Raw genomic sequence first — 12792 nt, 5'->3', positions numbered from 1 at the left:
CACGTCGTCTGGACAAAGAGTGCACCATGCCTGGGCGATGCAGGTCAGGGTCACGTAAAGGCTATCGATGTGCGAGGAGGCGAATGCAGTAATTCTGCGAGCAGGCCGAGTGAGAAGGTTTCGAGGAGACGATCAGTGCAGTATGTCGCAACGAAATAGCGAAAGCAACCACAACCTCGCCCAGCACCCGACTGCCGAGTCCGTTGCTCCTTACATGAACATGGCGTGCAGCCTCATCGAAATAAAGCCAAGGGTCGTGTCTAGGGAGCCTTGGTGTTGTAACGCGATAGTGTTAGAGAGCACGTCCGAAAAAAGAAACCGTCTCTCAAAATTTGCGACGCATGTTAGGCAGGGACGAACTCCGAGAGCAATCGTTGCTGCTATACCACCGCACGAGGGCAGGGGCCAGCCGCCGCCGCGGCTGTGCTCACTGCTGCGGATCGGCTGCGGTCGGCGTCGCTGCCGCTGGGAGGCGGCACTCACCAGCGCAGGGGCGTAGCCAAGGGGGGGGGGGGGGGGGGTTCAACCCCCCCCCTCCCGAAATTTTTCAGTTTTGCTTGCGTATATAGCCACGCACACATACAAACGCACGCACGAACATACATAAAGTATGGTTGAACCCCCCCCCCCCCCCCGAAAAAAATTTCTGGCTACGCCCCTGCACCAGCGACAAGCTGACCGACCAACTTTTGGCCGTCCGGCAAGCCGAAGATGCCGCCCGGGTCCAAGGACTTCGAGCCGTTACCTGACGCCATCATCATCGGCGGAGGGTGGCACGGGACAGAGGTTAATCCACTCTTCCCCCCGCCTCGCCCGAAGGAAACTGCCGGACATTTAATAAAGTTTATTCACTCATTATCATAATTAGAAGGAAATCACCGTTTTTTTAGTCAGCTATTTCAGGGAAACTTCGTTAAATTGCGTTTGAAGGCCAAGTTAATTCGTTAATTCTGGTTCATGACAACATTGAACCCTATATGGCATTGGCCGGGGAACGGAAATTTTTTCGTTAGACCGGCAACTTCGCAAAGTATGGTTTCGTTAGATTGAGTTTTAACTGTAGATAATGTCAGCGGAATCGAGAATTCCATAACGATAAGTAAAGAAGGAAAGATGATGATTCTTGAGGGCTCGTTTTCTTTGTTAGACGCAATATTAATGAGAACTAACAGACAACAACGCCAAGGAAAGTATAGGGGGTGTTATGAGTAGTATTTAGAATATAAATGTGAAGAAAGTAAAGTGGACGAAAAGATAACCTGCCGCCGGCAGGGACCGAACCTGCGACCTTCGAATAACGCGTCCGATGCTCTACCACTGAGCTACGGCGGCGGTCATCCTCCCGTCCACTTTATGGGGTATATATGTGCATTTAAACCTTGGAGTGTTAGTCAGCGCCAATCGCAGCCATGGCGGCGAGTGTGGAACACTCTTTTTCTGCCTTTCTGGCGTCACGTAGCACGTGATCTTTTTACCAGCTGGCAGCTGACCAATAATCCCTCGCATACTACCTGAAGGCATCAAGTCTGCCAGAACGAGACCCTTCCCCTCTCCCTCGAAAGTAGACACTTTCGAGGGAGAGGGGAAGCACCTCCTTTGTACGGGAGTACGAAGGCTGACACACGCGCCCGTCCTGTGTACTTCCCTTCGTCCGTGTTTTTCTCTCGCAGCGCTACCGTATGTGTTCAAGAATGCACGAACGAGAGCTTTACTGTAGTAGCTGCTCCCGCTCTGCAATATTTGGGAGGACACGCGTATATACCACAGCCCGAATGTGATCATAGGAGCAACCAGGGAGCCATCGTTGAACTCTCAACAAATTTATTGTGAAAAACCAAATGCATCGCCTATAAATACACATGAACCACTCGTATAGTAGTGCGTCACTGGACATAGCGCAGATAAGCCGCAAATAGCACAACCAAGACCGATCACATCAAACGCCTCCGTAGATACTCCATTTCCTTGGGCAATAATGCGATTGACGGGGTGCTGACACAGTTTTCACCCAACTGCGCAATCTTATACGCTTCAACAACTTCACGTGTTAGGCGGTCCCTGTGCTTGCTGACAACAATACATTTCTCAAAAACAGGTGAGCACGTGCACGACCTACAGTGGATGGCTAACAGCCATCTTGTCCACGTTTTACATTGTTCTCTCTCATTCTATCGTTAGCACAACGACCCATCTGTCCTACATAATATCTACCACATGTGAGAGGAATCTGGTACACAACATTTCCGATACAATCGATATACCTAGTTCTGTGCTTCTTCTGACAACCTTCTTCCCGGTTCATTGAATTGCATGGCCTCGTCAAACGGCAAATACTGTTTAATTTTGCAGGAGCAGAAAACACCACCTTAATGTTTGCTTTTTGCGCGATTCTTTTCAAGTTATGCGATGTTCTGTGTATATTTGGAATGACAGCGATTCTTTTCAAGTTATGCGATGTTCTGTGTATATATGTAATGACAGCGACTTTTTCTTTTTTGCCCTTTTCTGGTTCATGATTTTCTTTATTACATGCTCGAAATTTTTTGCGCATGCTCTCTGCGACAGCAACGATTACATGTTCAGGATAGCCTGCGGCTACCAGTCGCTTCACCTGTTGTCCTAACGCTTCTGAGAGATTATGAGGACATGTCCGTTCGAGCGCATTGGTAAAGCTAAGGTTAACAATACCCCGTTTTACCAGCTTTGAGTGTGCCGAGCTGAAAGGGAGAAGGGGTTTTTCACCCCGAGGTTGGTACATCCAACAGATGTGATCCCTGTTGATGTGAAACAAAACATCCAGGAAACGAAGTCTCCCCTCATCAGGGAATTCGCATGTAAGCTCCAGGGGGTTAAAGAGGTTTCTAAAAACAGCGAGGGCATTGTCGGCGTTAGTCTTAAATTCGTGAGGGTCACCGTCAATGAAAATTAAAAAAATCGTCCACGAACCTAAAAACTTTTACCACTCTTGTGGAATGTAAGGCGTCACATACGGACCTGTCAAGTTGCGCTAAAACCAAGTCACTTAACACTGGGGCTATACTCGAACCGATGCACACTCCTGTCTTTTGAAGATGGGGCTTGTCATTCCAAACAATAAAAGTTGACGTTAAGTAGAAGGTCAACAATTCTAAAAGCGCATTCACAGCAATGCCCGATGTGTTCTGAAACGCTGTGGAACCAAATTCTTGAATGGCATTCTCCACACATTGTAATAACAAGTCATGCGGTATAGTGAATAAAACAGGTCCTTAACATCTGTTGAGAAAGGCGTCAGACCTTTGTCACAGCTCGTCACAAATTGCAGCACTTCCTTAGAACTTCTGACTAGAAAGGGGTCGTTGACATTTAGAATATTCAAATGTTTTTGCAAGAAAGCTGCAAGTGTGAGTACGAACTTTATTCAGGTCCTGAGGTGAAAGAAAGCGGTGCCGAAGGCCCCGTCAATCAGTCCGGCGGCTCCACCCAGGTCGGGGCCGGTAGACAGAGTCCTTCGGCGACGGCCCGGGCCCTCTGGACAGCCTTGAGCTGAGCTATGAGCTCTGTGCTTTGAAGCGCTGAGTCCCATGACGACTGGTCAGAAAAATCTGTACCCGCGTTGGCAGGGCACAGCCAGAGCATGTGCTCGAAATTGTTGTATTCGTGGCCACAGTGTGAGCATACAGCAGGAAAGTCAGGATTGCTCCTGCTTAGTGTCGTCGGTGTTATGTATGTTCGAGTCTGCAACTGTCTGTAAGTGATTGCTTGTGCTCTGTTGAGCTTTGTGTGAGGAGGAGGAAAAGTTCGACGTCCTAACCTATGATGAGAGGTGAGTTCGTGGTATGACACGAGCGGGTCTTTGTTATCGAGGTTCCTGCAGGCTGCATTGAAGCGAGGGGGTGGACCGCAGGCGCGGAAAGTGAGCTCTCGCGCCAGTTGGTGCGCCCGCTCGTTTGGGTTGCAGGAAGAAGATCCGGAAATGTTTCCCATGTGAGCCGGGAACCATGTAATGTGTGAGGACGGGAAATTATCTTCGCCCCTTTCTTGGTAGAAGAGCTTGTTGACAACTGTAGCTGCCTTCGAAGAGACGAGGGCAGCCGAAAAAGTTCTTATGGCTGTTCTGGAGTCCGAGTAAATGATAGAGGCTCCCGTGCAGCTTTGAAGGGCCACCGCAATGGCCATTTCTTCTGCTTCGTGGGTGAAGTTGGTAACTACCGTGGCTGCGTTGACGAGCGAGCCATGGGCGTCCACCACGGAGACGGCGTAAGCGCCTCGATTCCAATATGCAGCGTCAACAAAGAGGACTTGCGTTTCGTTGCGCATGATCTTGGCGAGTATGGCCTTGGCTCTCGCTTTTCTCCGTCCTTCGTTGTGGGTCGGGTGTATGTTTCTGGGAATCGGATCAACAGTTATCGCTTGCGTGGCGTTTTTGCAAAGTTGTGACTTCTCTGGCGGCATGAAGAGGGGCTGAATGCCGGCTTCCAACAAGATCTCGTTGCCCGCCCTTGAGAGCGAGAACCGACTAATTTGGGCGTGCCGCTGTGCCTCAAACAGTTCGGTACACATTTCTGCCAAGATCCATTCTCGGACACTATAGCTCTAAAAGGTAAATCCACCTTGTGTGTTTTGGCACTGAAAAATATTTCCAAGCAGTCCTTTGGACTGCCTGCTATATTACGACGCAGATTATCAAGATTCAGATTGTACAGATTTCTATAGCTTTAGTTCGTAATTTTTTCAGGGAAACATCATGCTGGACAAATGCAGAGTCAACAGCTTGCTGCGCCTTACGATTGTACACTCCTACAGGTAGTACGGTAAAGCCACCCTCCTTGTCGGCAGGTAGAACACATAGCGAATGTTCCTGAAGATATTTCACAACACCTTTTAGCGGCAACTGCGACCGACTCGGCTGGCAGCGTTGAAGTTCGTCCACGGCTTCGGATATGCAGCGCTCTTCTTCTTCAGTGGCAAGGCGAGATACTTGCCTCACCATGGTGAGGAGTTCTGGTGCGGTGCGCTTTGGCTCAACGGCGAATTTTGGCCCCAGGGAAAGCACATCCATAACCTGACTAGGGAGTGTTACTTCCCCCGTCGTGTGGACTGTGCATCTTGGTTGCTGGCGTCTTGTCGGCAGGCAGCTTCGAAGATACGGCAACTGCTGCATCCACAGCCATTCAGTAGCCTGGCTGATTAATCGCCGGAATTCCATCAGCTTACGCTGAGTGGCCGCGGAAGATGTGCCAAAGCCTACCTGTGCTTGCAAGTAGTCGTAGTACACAGTAAACCACTTTACACCCTTAAGGGGGTTTTGCCGTGTCTATAACTAACACCCTTACACCCTAGGAAAAGGGTGTTTTCACGTATCAAAACACCCATACCATAGGGTGTTTCCAATGGCCTAAACACCCTTATCGCTGAAAAATGTGAAAAAAAATCTAACAGTGAGGGAACATGCAATTATAGATGACGTCAGCATAGAAGGTGTACGCACGCGCCACAACGCACACACAACAAAGCGTATTGTAAAATACCACATGGACGGAGCGCTCGTGCTACACAGCCTTACACTGATCATCTGGTATATATAGCCATAGTATCTTAAGCCGCCGTTCAGTGCCGGTGGAGATATTTCTGTTCCGTATAAATGAACATTAAACATTAAGATAATAGGCGTAAATTTATGGTGCGCTTGTAGATAGCCATAAAAGAGACATATCGTTTAATCTAAACTCGCCGAAGATCCAACGACATTTTAATCAGCGAGTCCCAGTTATCATCTGGCACGCTGTGGTATGGGCCATAGGTGTTTCGATAACACATAACACCCTTAACTCCTAAAGGGTGTTTACTTAGAGCATTACCCCCTAAAGGCTGTTTTGGGGAAGGAAAGCACCCTTACACCCTAGATTTTGCAAATTTTGGTTAGGCGAAAGGGTGTTTTGCTTGCTTGAAACCCCCTTAATGGTGCAAAGTGGTTTACAGTGTAGAGGCGTATCTGTCGCTGACCTTCCGCCCGAAGAATCTTGCACACACTCACGCCATGCCCTTGAGAAGGCATGTAACCACAGAACAAGCGTCTGACGTCTTCAGGGAGCACTTTTTTCCTCATGCAGAACGACAAACATCGCGCACGGCAAGTGAGACCGGCTATAGCGCTCACGATGGCACACGGATTCGTAGGCGAACACACAAAAGGGCCCGTTGTACTAGAAATGAATTCCAAAAGTGCGGAGAGCTGGGCTTGTTGGTTGAACATGATTAGAAAACCATCGCAAAACCACAGGACACACAGGAAGGGGACGCACACAGCGCTGAACTGTCAACAAATTTATTGTGGAAAACCAAATGCATCGCCTATAAATACGCATGAACCACTCGCATAGTAGTGCGTCACTGGACATAGCGCAGATAAGCCGCGAATAGCACAACCAAGACCGATCACATCAAACGCCTCCGTAGATACTCCATTTCCTTGGGCAATAATGCGATTGACGGGGTGCTGACACAGTTTTCACCCAACTGCGCAATCTTATACGCTTCAACAACTTCACGTGTTAGGCGGTCCCTGCTTGCTGACAACAATACATTTCTCAAAAATAGGTGAGCACGTGCACGACCTACAGTGGATGGCTAACCAGCCATCTTGTCCACGTTAACATTGTTGTCATGCTCTCTCATTCTATCGTTAGCACAACGACCCGTCTGTCCTACATAATATCTACCACATGTGAGAGGAATCTGGTACACAACATTTTCAATACAATCGATATACCTAGTTATGTGCTTCTTCTGACAACCTTCTTCCCGGTTCATTGAATTGCATGGCCTCGTCAAACGGCAAATACTGTTTAATTTTGCGGGAGCAGAAAACACCACCTTAATGTTTGCTTTTTGCGCGATTCTTTTCAAGTTATGCGATGTTCTGTGTCAGTACCCCGTCAATCGCATTATTGTCCAAGGAAATGGAGTATCTACGGAGGCGTTTGATGTGATCGGTCTTGGTTGTGCTATTCGCGGCTTATCTGCGCTCCAGTGACGCACTATTATGCGAGCGGTTCATGTGTATTTATAGGCGATGCATTTGGTTTTTCACAATAAATTTGTTGAGAGTCCAGCGCTGTGTGCGTCCCCTTCCTGTGTGTCCTGTGGTTTTGCGCTGGTTTTCTAATCATGTACAACCAACAAGCTCTCCGCACTTTTGGTATGGGTAGCGTTTCATTGTTAGGGACAAAAATCGAAATGGTCACGCGATTACAACTTTGCGAATCATGTCTGCGAGAAAGAAGGTGGGGCGGACGAGATAACGACAGACTCATCGCCTTTCAACTCGAGTTCTTTGTAGTGACTAACAGAGGGAGAAAAGTTGGGGGAGTTAAATTAGGTGTTGCCTTACTCATTTCCTCTTTTAAACTAGGTCAACGTCATGAATTAACGAGATGTTCTGCACAGTGACTAATATTCAGAAAGAGAGAGGGAATGGGGCACGGGTGTGAGAGGTAGAAGACAGCGAAAAAAGCAGGGGCCGCATTCTTGCGATATGCGTAGCCACGATACCGAGCGCCACGTTGATGTGCCTCTCTAGCGGACTCGCACAGCGGCAGTATAGCCGTGCCGTACTCCTGGGAGAGGCCTAGCGACGCCGTCGGCCACAACGCGGTGTACCGGGCGACGCGGTTCTTTGCCGGTGTTGCTGCCGCTGAAGCGTTCGTGCACGGCCGCTCGTGGTTCGTGTACAATTATGTGCATTTTACAGACTCACGCACAGTACTGCTAAGGCGGATACATCCCATGCGACAGAGTGCCAGCTGATAATCAAAATTCGCTAATTAAAAAGGCGTTGAATGTTAGGCGGGTTTATAGTAAACGATAGGTGTGCCTCAGTGGTATCTATAATCCCACCGCAAATTTAGACGTACGCCATGAATGGTTGTTGCTTAATTACACGGAAAACAAGTGTCCCATCTGAGCTACAGTGGAGGTCAAGAGGTGGTGTGGTGACCAAAGTTTGGTTGTGAAGCGCGGTTGGCAAGCGGTTGTCAGTGTGAGTGTTATATTACTATGCGAATGTTGTGTGCATGTTTGTGTTCGTGTGATCGACTTTGCGTATTTCGATGCTAATTTAATTAAAGATTCTCTGGCGCATGGTGCGAGAGCGAAAAGCTTTTTTTTTCGATGGTTATAAAAATTTACTCCCATACTTACCTGAAAAAGCTCCCCTATGGATGTAAACAAATATTCCCGTCAGTCCATCCAAAACCTCCGTCCTTAAGGGGGGTAAATTTTTTACTCCCCTGGACGGAGTATATAAAACCCCCATCGGGGCGTGCGCTAGAGGACAAGTCCATTTACTCCAATCTCGGCTTTTTATTGCTTACAGTGTACACAGCACGGAGCAGCTCAGCTCCCTATTTGATTGATTGATTGCTTTATTTCGTCACAGTACAGTGTAACAGGAGGCGGAGGGAAAAGCCGTAATGACGGCTTGAGGGATCCTCCGCCCCCTTTGTGAACAATGGCAGCAGCTGAAAGGACATCACAATATCATACACTTTTTATACATAGCTTATACAACAAAGAAACCTGCTGCAATCTTCTGCACCCAAATAATTGCTACATTGTTTATACAACAAAAAGAGCCGTTAATTCAGCAACACTTAAATGATACACATCTATACCTTTGCTAATGTAATTATTTAGAATTCGCGGAAGAGTACATCGAAGCATCTGAAAACCATATTTAGTACGAAAGTAAGGAACGTTCCACATTTCTGTATTTCTAGTTTCATAAGCCTTTTCCTTTAAGCAAAGATTCGCCATATCTGTAAACAAAGAGTTTGAGCGTTTGCAGCTAAGACAGTACTCTCGTAGTAGTCTGTATTGATATAGGTCATTCACTTTGATTATCTTATATTTTTTAAACAGTGGGTCGCTAGGTGCTAGAACTATAGCGTTGTCTATCAGCCTCAGTATTTTCTTCTGTATTCTCAGTAATTTTGTTAAGTTTGTTTCTGTAGTTGTTCCCCAAACCAAATAGCAATAACTAAGATAAGAACTAAACAGTGATTTGTATATCAATAACTTCACCAAGTTGGGGATGAGGTACCGGATACGGCTGAATATTCCAGTTATCCGGCTTAATTTTAATTGAATATAATTGACGTGGTCATCCCATTGCAAAGAACTGGAGAAATGTACCCCAAGTACTTTCACTGACGTCACTATTTCTATATCTGAGCCTCTAAATACAATGTTATTCTCCAAAGTCACTTGTTGACCTTTCGAATGAAAAACTACGGCTTTTGTTTTAGTTGCATTTATTTTTAACTTATTGTTACTTGTCCAGTTGTCTAACTTCTGTAAGACGTCATTAGCTTTATTAGAAAGGATAGCATCTGATGCTGATGGGACAAATATACTCGTGCCATCTGCATAGATAATAAACTTAACTTCTGGGGAGATATGGACAATGTCATTAATATATAAAGTGAACAATAAAGGGCCAAGAATGCTCCCCTGTGGTACCCCTGAAATTATATTTTTCTTATCTGATACTAAATCAGTTATCGAAACAAACTGACATCTGTGCGCGAGATAGCTTTTAAGTAACACGAGTGGGAGCCCGCGAATGCCATAATGGTTTAATTTTTCAAATAAAATACCGTGGTGAATGTAGTCAAATGCTTGCGTGAAATCCACAAAAATTCCGACCACTTTATTTTTTTGTTCGAACTGTTGTAGAATATATTCTTTTTGATCCAGTAGGGCGAGTTCTGTAGACTTGTGTTTTTGGAAACCATATTGCGATTTTGTCAGGACGTATTTGGTGCAAAAACAGGATAAGCGAATAAAAATATTTTTTTCTAAACCTTTAGAAAATACGGGGAGAATAGATATCGGTCGATAATTTGCAACGTTATGCTTCTTCCCCTTTTTGTAGAGAGCTATTACGCGTGCCGTTTGCATTTTCGAAGGAAAAACCCCTGTCGAAATACAGAGATTGAATATGTGTGTTAGTGCTGGACTGATCAGATCGATAACATATTTCACTGGTTTTATTCTGTTTCGACTCCTCGTTTATTGCTTATTTAAAATTATTGACGAGTCTTTCAGCAAAATGAACCACCCTTGCTGTTACAGGACTGTTTATACTATTTGAAAACAGCATTATCTCAATATGGTCGAAAATGCACCGGAGTTCCCCTTTAAACCATTCACAGTATTCCGTTCACAGAACAAGACGAGCACACTAGTACATACATGTCTTCGTCCGAACAAAACCTTCTTTTGAAGACAGAATCTGTTACGTCTTTCCTTTCCTTGTGGCTTCGTGCTACAAGCGGGTGGTTGTCTATTCCACTTTCTCTCCTTTCCTTGTCTACATGCACCTTTATCAACATGCCACACGTGTTACTCTTGTTCAGTGCTGTTGCAATGGAACGACAATTCAGATCACGTGCCTTCAATCTTGGTTGGCCAATGCGGGACTTCTGTGTTCGTTTCTGCGCTATATGCATTTTGCTAAACGGTACGTACAGCACCGGAAAATATGAACACGTCCGCGGTAGAGATCTGAAACGATGGTTGACGGAAAAGTTATAAGCGAGGCAAGACAAAAGAAATAAGTCACAGTATATCCACGGGGTGAATGATGATGAGTGGGGCGAAGCTCCGGAGGAAATCATCGGTAAACCGTAAAACTCTTCCGTGAAATTCGCCCAGTATATCATATAAAAAATGTGAAACACCGTGTATATAATAAACATCAAACTTTTATTGTACTGTTGGTTTACGTGGTCCCTTCATTATCACCGCTTTGTGATCGGTGAAATGCAGGGAAAATGTCCGTTCCCGAGCGAAAGAGAAAGCGCGCCAAGAGCGACCGCGTTCCTCGCTCGCCCTGTGAGAATTAACGGCAAGGCTAGAGGCAAGACACGACGCGCGTAGCGTTCTTCTTCGGGTTCCACGATGCGAGGTCGGTAGCATGCCCAACGAAAGCCAACGGCACGCGATCATGCAAGAGCTCCGGCTTCGCATCGCCTCATGGTCCCATTTAGCCAAACATCTTGCTCAAGGTGTGCTTTGCGTTTTTCGTAGAAATAATTTCTTTATCATGTACATTAAGACGAAAAGTTGAAAGCTCACTAGAGTATATCGCCCGCAAAGCATGTCTTTTAGTGTGATTAAATCAAGGAACACTACGATGTCTTGTAAATTCATCATCAGCCTGTCTACGCCCACTGCAGGGCAAAGGCCTCTCCCATGTTCCGCCAATCAACCCGGTCCTGTGCTTTCTGCTGCCACGTTATACCTACAAACTTCTTAATCTCATCTACCCCCCTAATTTTCTGTCTCCCCCTCACGCGTTTACCATCTCTTGGAATCCAGTCAGTTACCCTTAATGACCACCGGTTATCCTGCCGACGTGCTACGTGCCCGGCCCATATCCATTTCTTCTTCTTGATTTCAACTATGATGTCCTTAACCCCCGTTTGTTCCCTGACCCACTCTGCTCTCTTCCTGTCTCTTAAGGATACACATTTTCCTTTCCATCGCTCGCTGCGTCGTCCTCAATTTAAGTTGAACCCTCTTTGTAAGTCTCCAGGTTTCTGCTCCGTATATACGTATAAGTACCGGTAAGATGCAGCTGTTATATACCTTTCTCTTGAGGGATAGTGGTAGATTACCATTCATGATTTGAGAATGCTTGCCGAATGAGCCCCATCCCATCCTTATTCTTCTAGTTATTTCACTCTCATGGTTCGGCTCCGCGGTTAACCTGTCCTAAGTAGACGTACTCCTTTACAACTTCCAGTGTCTCTCCACCTATCGCAAAGCGCTGTTCTCTGCCAAGATTGTTCCACATTACTTTAGTTTTATGCATATTAATTTTCAGACCTACTCTTCTACTTTCCGTATCCAGTTCAGTAATCATGAGCTGTAATTCGTCTCCCGCGTTACTCATCAATGCAATGTCATCAGCGAATCGCAGGTTACTGAGATACTCTCATTAACTCTTATCCCTAATTCTTCCCAATCCAGGGCCCTGAAAACCTCCTGTAAACACGCGGTGAATAACATTGGAGAGATCGTGTCTTCCTGCCGTACGCCCTTCTTTACTGGGATTCTCTCGCTTTCTTTATGGAGGACTATAGTGGCCGTGGAGCCGCTGTAGATTTCTTCCATTATGTTTATGTAGGCTTCGTCGATGCCCTGATTCCGCAGTGCCTTCATGACTGCTGATGTCTCCATCGAGTCAAATGCCTTCTCGTAATCTATGAAGGCTATGTATAGGGGTTGGTTGTATTCCGCGCATTTCTCTATCACCTGATTGATAGTATGAATATGGTCTATTGTTGAGAAGCCTGTACGAAATCCTGCCTGGTCCCTTGGTTGATTGAACTCTAATGTCGTATTAATTCTGTTAGCAATTACTTTTGTAAACAGTTTGTAGACAACGGACAGTAAGCTTATGGGCCTGTAATTTTTCAGGTCCTTGACGTCCCCTTTCTTATGGATCAAGATAATGTTGGCATTCTTCCAAGATTCTGGTATCCTCCCCGTCGAGAGACACTTCGTATACAGGGTGGCCAGCTTTTCTAACATAATCTCTCCACCGTCTTTCAACAGGTCTGATGTTACCTGATCCTCACCAGCTGCTTTGCCTCTTTGCATTCCCTTTAGGGCTTTCTTTACTTCTCCTGTCAATACTGGTGGGATGTCAGATTCCTCTGCGCTAATACTGCTTCTTACGTTATCATCCTGACTGTCTCGGCTGCTGTACAGATCTCTGTAGAACTCTTCCGCTACCTCAAC

This window comes from Rhipicephalus sanguineus, chromosome 11 (assembly GCF_013339695.2).
Source record: "Rhipicephalus sanguineus isolate Rsan-2018 chromosome 11, BIME_Rsan_1.4, whole genome shotgun sequence".
Lineage (NCBI taxonomy): Eukaryota > Metazoa > Arthropoda > Arachnida > Ixodida > Ixodidae > Rhipicephalus > Rhipicephalus sanguineus.
The sequence above is the reverse complement of the archived record's forward strand: the minus strand, read 5'-3'. Positions refer to the sequence as shown.